This window comes from Schistocerca gregaria, chromosome 1 (assembly GCF_023897955.1).
Source record: "Schistocerca gregaria isolate iqSchGreg1 chromosome 1, iqSchGreg1.2, whole genome shotgun sequence".
NCBI classification, from domain to species: Eukaryota; Metazoa; Arthropoda; class Insecta; order Orthoptera; family Acrididae; genus Schistocerca; species Schistocerca gregaria.
Genome location: NC_064920.1, coordinates 467,415,648 through 467,425,765, shown reverse-complemented (window position 1 = coordinate 467,425,765; position 10,118 = coordinate 467,415,648).

The window sequence follows — 10,118 nt, the reverse complement described above, 5'->3', positions numbered from 1 at the left end:
GTATAAAATGAATTGGTGCTGCACCATACCTAGAGCATTTCACAAAGGCGTCTCAAGATGTAAACATCATTGCAGACGCTCAGGGTTTCTATGATGGTGAGCATAGACAGTTCATATTTAAAGATGTTGCGTTTGTAGCATACACACAAGATGCTGGAATAATAGAGACAATCTCAGCAAACATTGCATCACTGAGGTCTTTCAAGTACGTGAAGTGTGCTAAGGCACGGAAGAGTGCAAAGTGCTTAACACATTTCTACCAAGGAATTCACTGGGATGATCCTGGCATACCCTATATAGATATGATGACAGTGCTTAAATTATTCGATCACAAGGATACCATCGTCTACATGAAGAGAAAGGAGAAGATCTCAAGGATGCGTTGAATCTTTATGCTTGCTCCTGTTCAAGACCTGGAATTCTACAGGTTTCATTCTCTCTGTCGACTCAAGAACATGTATGGAAAAAGTGTTGCTGTGTCTGCTTATGAAAATGTAAAATTACTTTTAAGTTAGATCAGAAATATATGAATTTTTACCTCACAATGTCTGTGTTCTTTTTTCTCAACCCTGCTCCTGCTGTGACAGTGTACAGTTTTTTTAACTAAATGCTACATCTGTGATTTTCTTCAAGTACAGGAGATGTAATTTTAGACATCTGCTATATATCTTTGGAGGCGGACATGGTCATGTGCCTCCTGCTCCCATAACGCAATTTCTGCATGATAGGCGTAATTCCATGCAACCATTATATGTATTTTGTTATCTCCCATCTCAAACTTCACCTCCTAATAGCACTCATCTTCAGCAAAAACTAATGTCATTTGAGACAGTGCTCTCACACCGGCAGCAGCAGCAGTCTGATGGGTAAATTCAGTGATGATCGCTAGGAAGAATGCACGCTGTGCTATTTTGGGAAGCACTGTAACGTCTCTTGGCACTGGACGCACACCTCAGCTAAGTGTCATTGCGCCAAAAGTGGCGCCTAGGTGAACACGTATTTCAACAGGAATTTCTTGGGTGTCAAGTACAAATGGGATGCCGCCACCTCATGATTGCGGGTCCCGAAAGGACACCTGTGCATCGCTGGGCAGCTGGCGGCCGCGTCGCCACTTTACAGGGCTGCCGATGGACCTAGACTCCGGCGTCGGAGTCGGGCGTCGAGTTGAGGGATATGTTTTTTTTACTATCAATCTTTTGTTTAAACCATATTCCATCAATTTCACTGACCAATAAGATGCTGAGAATTAAAAAAAAACTAGCCCATATACATGAAGAATATCGATTTAATTAATTTGGATAAATTTTTTATATCAATGTGGTGTTAGTGGTAGAATAGTTAAGGGGAGGGTGTGTGTGAGTGGGTGACGTAGAGCAGAACAGCAGGTTAAGTGCAGAACACTAGGTTAATTTGCACAATTTTATATGTAAAATGCAGTACAATAATTTAAAGGGGTGGGCGACAAAAAAGAATGCAGCAGAAATGGTGTTCAAAAGTATGTGAAATTCGACGAATGTACCAGAAAATGGTGGGAGGATGTAACTAGTTACTTAATTTGATTCAAAGGTGCTACAATTGTTTAAGGAAATGGGGGTGACATGGAAAAGCACTTAACAGAACAATAGGTTAAGTACCTGTCAGTCAAAGAATACCAAAATGTTAAGAACCTGTCAATCAAAAAAGAACAACAGGTTTGCCCCTGAGTGCATTCCTGCCCCTTATGTAGGCAAACTGCACTAACAAAATGCACTGGCGCCCCTGTAGCTCCACTACTGATGTAGAAGCATGTACCACCAGGGAAAAGAAAAGACAGGTATTGCCTACAGAAAAATTAAAGAAACCTTTACAGAAAAGAGAACCATCGTTATGAATATCAAGAGCTCAATTGGAAAATCAGTCCTAAGCAAAAAAGGGAAAGCAGAAAGGTGGAAGGAGTATTAGAAGGTCTATACAAGGGCGATGTAATTGAGGACAATATTATTGAAATAGAAGGGGATGAAATGTAAGATATGACACTGAGAATTTGATGGAGCACTGAAAGACCTAAGTCGAAACAACGCCTCAAGAGTAGACAACATTCCATTAGAACTACTGATAGCCTTGGGAGAGCCAGCCACAACAAAACTCTTCCATCTGGTGAGCAAGATATATGAGATAGGAGAAGACCCTCAGACTTCAAGAAGAATATGATAATTCCAATCCCAAAGAAAGCGAGTGTTGACAGGTGTGAAAATTTCCAAGCTATCAGTTTAATAAGTCATGATTGCAAAATACTAACACGAATTCTTTACAAACAGATGGAAAAATTGATAGAAGCCGACCTTGGGGAAGATCAGTTTGGAATTCGTAGTATGTTGGAACACACAAGGCAATACTGACCCTATAACTTATCTTAGAAGATAGGATAAGGAAAGGCAAACCTACGCATTTGTAGAGTTAGAGAAAGCTTTTGACAATGTTGACTGGAATACTCTCTTTCAAATTCTGAAGGTGGCAGGGGTAAAACGCAGGGAGCGGAGGCTATTTACAATTTGTACAGAAACAAGATGGCAGTTATAAGAGTTGAGGTGCATCAAAGGGAAGCAGTGGTTGAGATGGGAATGAGACAGGATTGTAGCCAATCTCCAATGTTATTCAATCTGTATACTGAGCAAGCAGTAAGGAAAGCAAAAGAAAAATTTGGAGTACTAATTAAAATCCATGGAGAATAAATAAAACTTTGAGGTTTGCCGATGACATTGTAATTCTGTCAGAGACGGTAAAGGTCCTGGAAGAGCAGCTGAACAGAATGGACAGTGTCTAGAAAGGAGGATGTAAGATGTGCATCAACAAAAGCAAAACGAGGATAATGGAATTTTGTAGAGTTAAATCAGGTGATGCTGAGGGAATTAGATTAGGAAATGAGACAGTTAAGGTAGCAAATGAGTTATGATATTTGGGAAGCAAAATAACTGATGATGGTCGAAGTAGAGAGGGTATAAAATGTAGACTGGCTATGGCAAGGAAAGCGTTTCTGAAGAAGAAAATTTTTTTAACATCGTGTATAGATTTAAGTATGAAGCAGTCTTTTTTAAAAGTATTTTTATGGTGTGTAGCCATGTATGGATGTGAAACATGGATGATAATCAGTTAAGACAAGAAGAGAATAGTAGCTTTCGAAATGCAGTGCTACATAAGAATGAAGATAAAATGGATAGATCACTTAACTAATGAGGTGGTACTGAATAGAATCGGGGAGAGGAGGAATTCGTGGCACAAGTTGACTAGAAGAAGGAATCGTTTGGTAGAACACGTTCTGAGGTGTTAAGTGATCACCTGTTTAGTATTGGAGGAAAGCGTGGAGGGTAAAAATGGTAGAGGGAGACCAAGAGGTGAATACACTAAGCAAATTCAGTACATATGTAGCTTGCAGTAGTTACTCGGAGTTGAAGAGGTTTGCACAGGATAGAGTAGCATGGAGAGCTGCATCAAACAAGTCGCTGAACTGAAGACCACAACAATAACATTTCATCATACAAATAAGTTACATTTTACATCATGACAAATAATTTCTGTTATGGAATATGAGGCACGAATCGGTGACTGAGCTCAGAGTACCTGCCTGTCGGGGAAATTTCATCAGTGAGGCAACAGATTTCTTTTCTGAGTACTATGTTTCGCTCCCAGTAAGCGGCGGCTACATTCGCCTGAGACAGGGTAGCCAGGGGTTGCATGAGTGTAGCGAGTTGGGATCTGCATGGAAGGAAGTGCAACCAAGACATGAAAGTGGCGAAGGGCCATACAGTCACAGCCCATCTTTAAGTTGCCTTCACATTGCCCCACCTCAGTGCTGGTTAAATCGCTTTACAGCTTGCTCTGCATTTTGTTAGAAGCCTTGTTTCCATACGGCAGGTGCTATGCTGCGGTGCCCATACTACTTAGTGCGTTAGATGTTTGGGCATCACACCTAAAGCTTGAGTTGTCCAGTGTGCAGTGAGGTCTGTGATTGATGGGTGGACAGTCACTTTTTCCCTTTTTCAAAGCCACCTTTTTGTTTTAGCAGGATGCCTTCATATTCGTACAGCCTGTTTTTCTGTCTTTGTAGTAAAGCAGAGAACGGATCGTCTGTTTTGGGGTCATGTTTGGCGCCAGTTTTGTTGCCATGCCAGGATTGACAATTTTCGAGAGCAATAGGATGGGTGCCTGTGAGGTCGTGGGAAGGATACAAAACTAACTCGATTCTGACAGTCGTAGTGTAAAGTAGTTTTATCTCTTCCATATACATGAAATTATTTGTGCAGAGCTGTGCTCATCCGGACCCCTGGTCAAAAATTATCTTTTACGTGGCTGCGAATTAATGGTGTTCCAGTGTGAAGTACAGCAGATGGAACACTGGGCAGCTGACGACTCTTCGGCTTCTACATCGTCACCATACATCCACTGGCTTCACATCATACACCTACGGTTTTGACAAATGTGACAGTACTGGCAGATTGGGAATTCTGCGCTACATTGCCACCATTTGGTGCCTTGTCGTCATCTGCAGTAGCCGCAGTCAGCGTCTCTCTGCATGCAAAGCCACATATTTTCTATGTGTGGCCAGTCGTCATTTTGAGTTAGGCACGTTCTATGTTAGTATTAATGGCCCTCCACTCACAGTACAGTCGATAGTACGATTGCTGTCGATTATGTCGTGCATTATTAGCAAACCAGCAGCAGTTCTAGCTCATGTTAGTGATTTTTGCACAACCTGTCAAGATCCAAGTCTTACTTTTGTGCTGACGCAAGTAAATCTATTTGTTATAGCTTAGCACATTGTCTTCTTGATTCGTGATCATAACTTCCTTTCCCAGCTCATATATTCTGGAGGAGTTCTGTAGCAGCTCTGTTTATTAGAAATTAGCCACCTTATTATCATATGTACGAAGGCCAAAGTGGATTAGTATTCGGTAATCCTTGGACCACCGTATCAGTGTGCATCCTCTTTAGGATGGTGGAGTCCGCAGCTCGTGGTCTTGCGGTAGCGTTCTCGCTTACCGCGCACGGGGTCCCGGGTTCGATTCCCGCCTCGAGATGACTGGGTGTTGTGCGTCTTTCATCATTACTTCATCCTCATTCACTCGCAAGTCGCCGTAGTGGCGTTAAAGAACTTGTGGAGCGGCGGCCGAACTGCCCCGCGAGGGGTCTCCCGGCCACCAATGCCATACGCTCATTATTATTATTAGGGTGGTGGATATCAAAGCTGTTTCCTTTTTGATAATGACGAATCTAAATCAGTCAGCCCCAAATATGACCCATCACAGGTTAATTTCCAGCTATCACAGCTAGTTTACATTTTCCAATATCTATAACTCATGTGTAGTGTACCATGTAAATCGCTTGCGTCACCTGTAGCTGCGAGTTACCCCTGAAATGTGCTGTAATCATTTATACCATGATGAGGTACTGTACATGTTCTGTACGAACAGGATTGATCGTTACTGAGCTTTCAGAAGTACGATGGAGACCAAATCAGCATGTTGTACATTGAATGTCATACTGTGTGTGACGGGAGTCTTAGGCAGAGAAAGTGAGTTTGTAGGCTCTGCAACATAGTTTAGGCAAGTGTGGACGTATTTGTTGCCATATAACGTCCTAAATGCTATAAAGCCTAATGCTTGGACCTCCGCTTGTTTTCTGCCACTCACATTGTCGCCTAGCAGCTTGGTATTTTCTGTTACAAGTTCAACGCTCTTTAGCGTCACCAGATGATGTTTCCAGACATGAGTTCCTAGCCTACATTTGTTCCCAAAACACTCTGTACAATCCCTTGAAGATTTTTGCACTGTTTTTTTTTTTTCGCCCTGTGTATCATCCAAAATCCAGTTCTGAATTACGGAATTCTCAATGAAAAATCTTATGTACTTTTGAAGCTGATTCTGGAACATACTGTTTCCTTACAATCAACATTTTTCGAAACATGGCTGCAGTGCTGTACTGAGAGGGCTGCGAAATAGACCCTCACCAAAGGCAAAGGCACAGAGGGGATGCTGAAAATGAGAGAAAGAAAAACAAGAAATAAGGCAATTTAAGAAATAACTGGACAATGAACTCGAGTTCTCCTACCACTCATTTCCTATCTTCTGCCTACAGGAAGTCTGTATCTATAAATGGACACTATTGTCACAACGTCACTACATCGAAGGTGGCAAGAAATAATTGCAACATAGCAGGGTGTCTCATGAAATACGCCTGGGAGGGATGCGCGGGCCGCGTGGCGCGTTTACCGGCTGTCGCCTCTGTTTCTGTCGGTTGTCGCTATGCATAGTTCCCGGACACCAATATCTTGCCCGAGTCCCCTGCACTGTGCGACCTAGTGTACTATTGTTGCTAGACGTCATTATTGCAACTGCACCGAGTCCGGGGCTTTCCCTGCTCGTATGTCGCTGGACCCTGTCCTCAGACAGAAACACCGTGCTCGTGTCTTCTATACTGTGCAACTGAGGGTTCAGGTATTTTGTTTTGAGTTTCCTGTCGAGTTTCCATTCGGCATGGTATACACGAAGGATCAATAAGTGCTTCTTGTCTTGAACTACGCATAAACAGAATCGTATCTGGAATGTAGGCTTGAGTTCATACGAAAATTTACCAATGTGCATGTTCCCAGCTTTTCGACGATAAGCAGATTAGTGAAGAAATCTCAAGGGATTGGATCCATGTTGCACAAACGAAGGCTTTGAGATCCTAGTATTATAACCGAAAGTAAATCAGACGAGATAGCAGAGGTCCCGGAAAGAAGTCCGAGAAATTCTCTGCACCATTTGGCATTTTAGTGTGTCAAGAACATCTGCTCACAGAGCTGTGCACAGACTGAAACTGAAACCAAATAAAATAACGATAATGCATCAACTGTGACATTCAGATACTGTTGCTCGACGTCGTTACTGCAAATGGCTGTTATAATCTGTGCACGTTGAGGTAATTGATCCTGAGATGCATTATTTCTGATGAAGCATGCCTTCATTTGTCAGTGCACGTAAATTCTTAGAACAATCGACGCTGGAGCTTCGAAAATTCTCGTGAAATATGCCAACAACCTCTGCATGAAGTTAAAGCAGGAATATCGTGTGCAAGTAGTTCAAGTCGAATTACTGTATCAATCTTTTTCCTTGAAACGATTCGTTCTGACCGGTATGTGAACAATATACTGCATATTTTTGAGAACTAACACCTAAAGAAAAGATGAACGGCTATTTCACGCAGGATAATGCAAGACCATACGTCACCAGTGCTACTATACTTCAATACGAAGTGTTTTTGATGATAGGAAAGTTGACTGGCCTCCTCGTTCTCCATATATAAATATGTGTGGTTTTTGTCATTTGGGAAATTTTAAAAGACAAGGTGTACGCATCCAATCCCCATACGCTTGAAGAGTTGGAAGACAACGTTCGGCTAGTAACTTCCCATATTTCGGCAGCCAAAATTCGTCGAGTGTTTGCTAATGTGTTCAGGAGATGGCAGGTTGCTCTTATCACAAAGGGACATCATTTTGTGCACCTGCTGTAAATGTAGGTAAGGATAAGTTAATCAGATGGCAAGGTTGTTTATGTGTAATTGGGGGAAGCGCGCACGCAGGCGACTACTGGCAGATTATTGTCCGAGATCCGGCGGGTGCGGCTGGTGGCCTCCCGCTCCAGCGCTGGGCGGCTTTCATGAGAGTCCTTGTATTTTATGTGGCAACAGTGTGTTGGTTCATACGACATCTGTGGGTGACAGAGCTCGCTCATGTTAAAAATGGATTTCTAGCTGATACTTCAATGCAGAACTTCGAAGATTGGTGGGTGAATGCTGAAGCAAATAAACTATTTGACTGAAGGCTTCCGATTTTTGTCTATTCCTGGAGACTGAGGACTGGAGCAAGAGGTAATGGCCAAAGAAGCTAACTATAATTTGAGAGGAATAAGTAATTTTGGTCCTCCCAAGTTTTGATTGGAAGTGTAAGATGTATAAATTAAAAACGAATTCAGGAAAGAGCTTTCTGTGGCACATTAATAATATTATAGGAACAATTATGATTCATTTTTTGAATTTACATAACAAAATTATAAAATTTGGAAATATGAATAGAAAAAATACAGAAAGTAGTTTTAGAGGAGGAGGGGAGTGGGGATGGTGGCAAAGACACAATTTTGGCATTTCAGCCAGGGGTGTGGGATCTCACCATAAGGATCTGCATGGTTGCAAGCTGCTCAGATACTGTCACTGCAAGTGGTCACAATTCATATTATGCTGTTGTTACCCACATCCTTCCCCATTCTGTAATATTTGCAACTTCACGTATTATCACGAAAGTAAGTCCAGACCACAGCCCCTTAGCACTTTAAGTGCTGCACACTTAAGTGATGGATGTTTCACCACACAACACAATGTGTTAAGCACGAAGCTCTGCTGTGGGCGCTGGCGCCCATATGGCGTGAGGCACGCGATGGAGCAGGCAACATGTTAAACCAGAACTCTCCGTCCAACACATTCAGCGAAGTCTCTCTCTGGTGCCCCCACCCACTTCCTAACCCTCACTACCTCCACCAAAAATTTCATTTTTCATCATACATCCACATCACACACACTTTCACTCAGCCCATTTTCTGTTCAATCTCTCTTTATGATTTCTTCTCTCATCTTCAACTGCCTCTCTGGTCTTGTTCCAACCATTAGTTTACTACTAGCTCATGCCAATATCTTACTTTCACACTTCCGAATTACTTGCACACCAGTAAATGTTCTCTCATTTTACTCCAGTGTGAGTTACTAGTACCCCTGCTGCCATTAAAAGCATTAGCTGCTTAGTTCTATGACACGGTGCCAGAGCCATTTCGTTATGTCAGTGCTGAAAGCTTATAAAGTGCAGAAGAGCACAGTGACTGTATTTATCCAATACATTCCATTTTTGTTTGTGTGAAAGGGTCTTATTATATCCATGTTTTACACCATGTTTTTTTTCGTACTGTATAGTTCACAATTTGAATAGTTTGTCCCACTTGCAGTACTTTAGTTGTGTAGTTTGATCTGTTGTTGCAATGGTCTCAGTGAAGTCTTCACTGAGTCTGTGTTTGCTTGGGTTAGTTCCTTTTTTCATGTTATATATTTCTTCATAGTAGCAATCGGATAGAGTCTCTGATTGTTGTATGTGGGTGCAAGGGGAACTAACTGTTGATCAGAAACCGTTAGAAACTACACAGTCTTCGAATTACTGCTGTGGACTGCACTGACAATGGGCCACCTGTGGCAAAGAAAGGTTGTCACACATTTGATGCTTCAGGAATCCCTTAGAAGTCCTGATGATACTGAGTGCCAATGGCAGGTTCAGGAATAACAGAGCAAAAGACTAATGTAGACATTGGCCACAAACTATAACCTTACATGCTAGCGACAGATCCACTGCTGAGAGCATACATGAGTCAATATGGAATACTTCATCTGCAGGGCCTGTGACCATTCATCCTTGAAAGTCCAGAGGAGCACAGAGAATGAGGCTGTTTGGGAGATACAACATTAGATGGTAATTCAGCAAAAAAACTGGCATGCCAGGAGAAAAAAAATGGATTCAAACTATTTGATTTAGTTTGCCTAGAGGAGGGAATTAGTGACCACGAGATTGGTAAAAGTTGGAGGTCATTCCCATTTTCAAGCAAGGTTGTGGAACTGATGCAAATAACTACATGCTGATATGGTTGAAGTCAAACTGAAGAATTATTGAACATGTTTCGTCATTACATATATGACCTGTCTGTTGTTGTGTTTGGTCTATCCCTGTAATTGATACCAGTACTGGGGAAACCTATATTCTGGTGCACTCTGCATTTTTGCCAGATGTATCCAATATGGCGATGATGACGTCATGCAAGATGGCGGCCGTGACGTCATTCAAGATGGCGAATTTTGGCGGGAAGATAGGTCAATTGGGCAACCTCCACTAGCCTAAACCCCTCCCCCAGAAAAATGGCAGGAAGTTCAAATTCCAACAGGATAATGCATCACACCACCAGCAATGATGCTAAAATCGTTTTAGGCACTGAAAGCTGGCTAATGCCGCATATAAGCTCAGCTGAAATTTTTGCAAAGAACCTAACGGTGTTCCGAAAGGATAGGGTTAACAC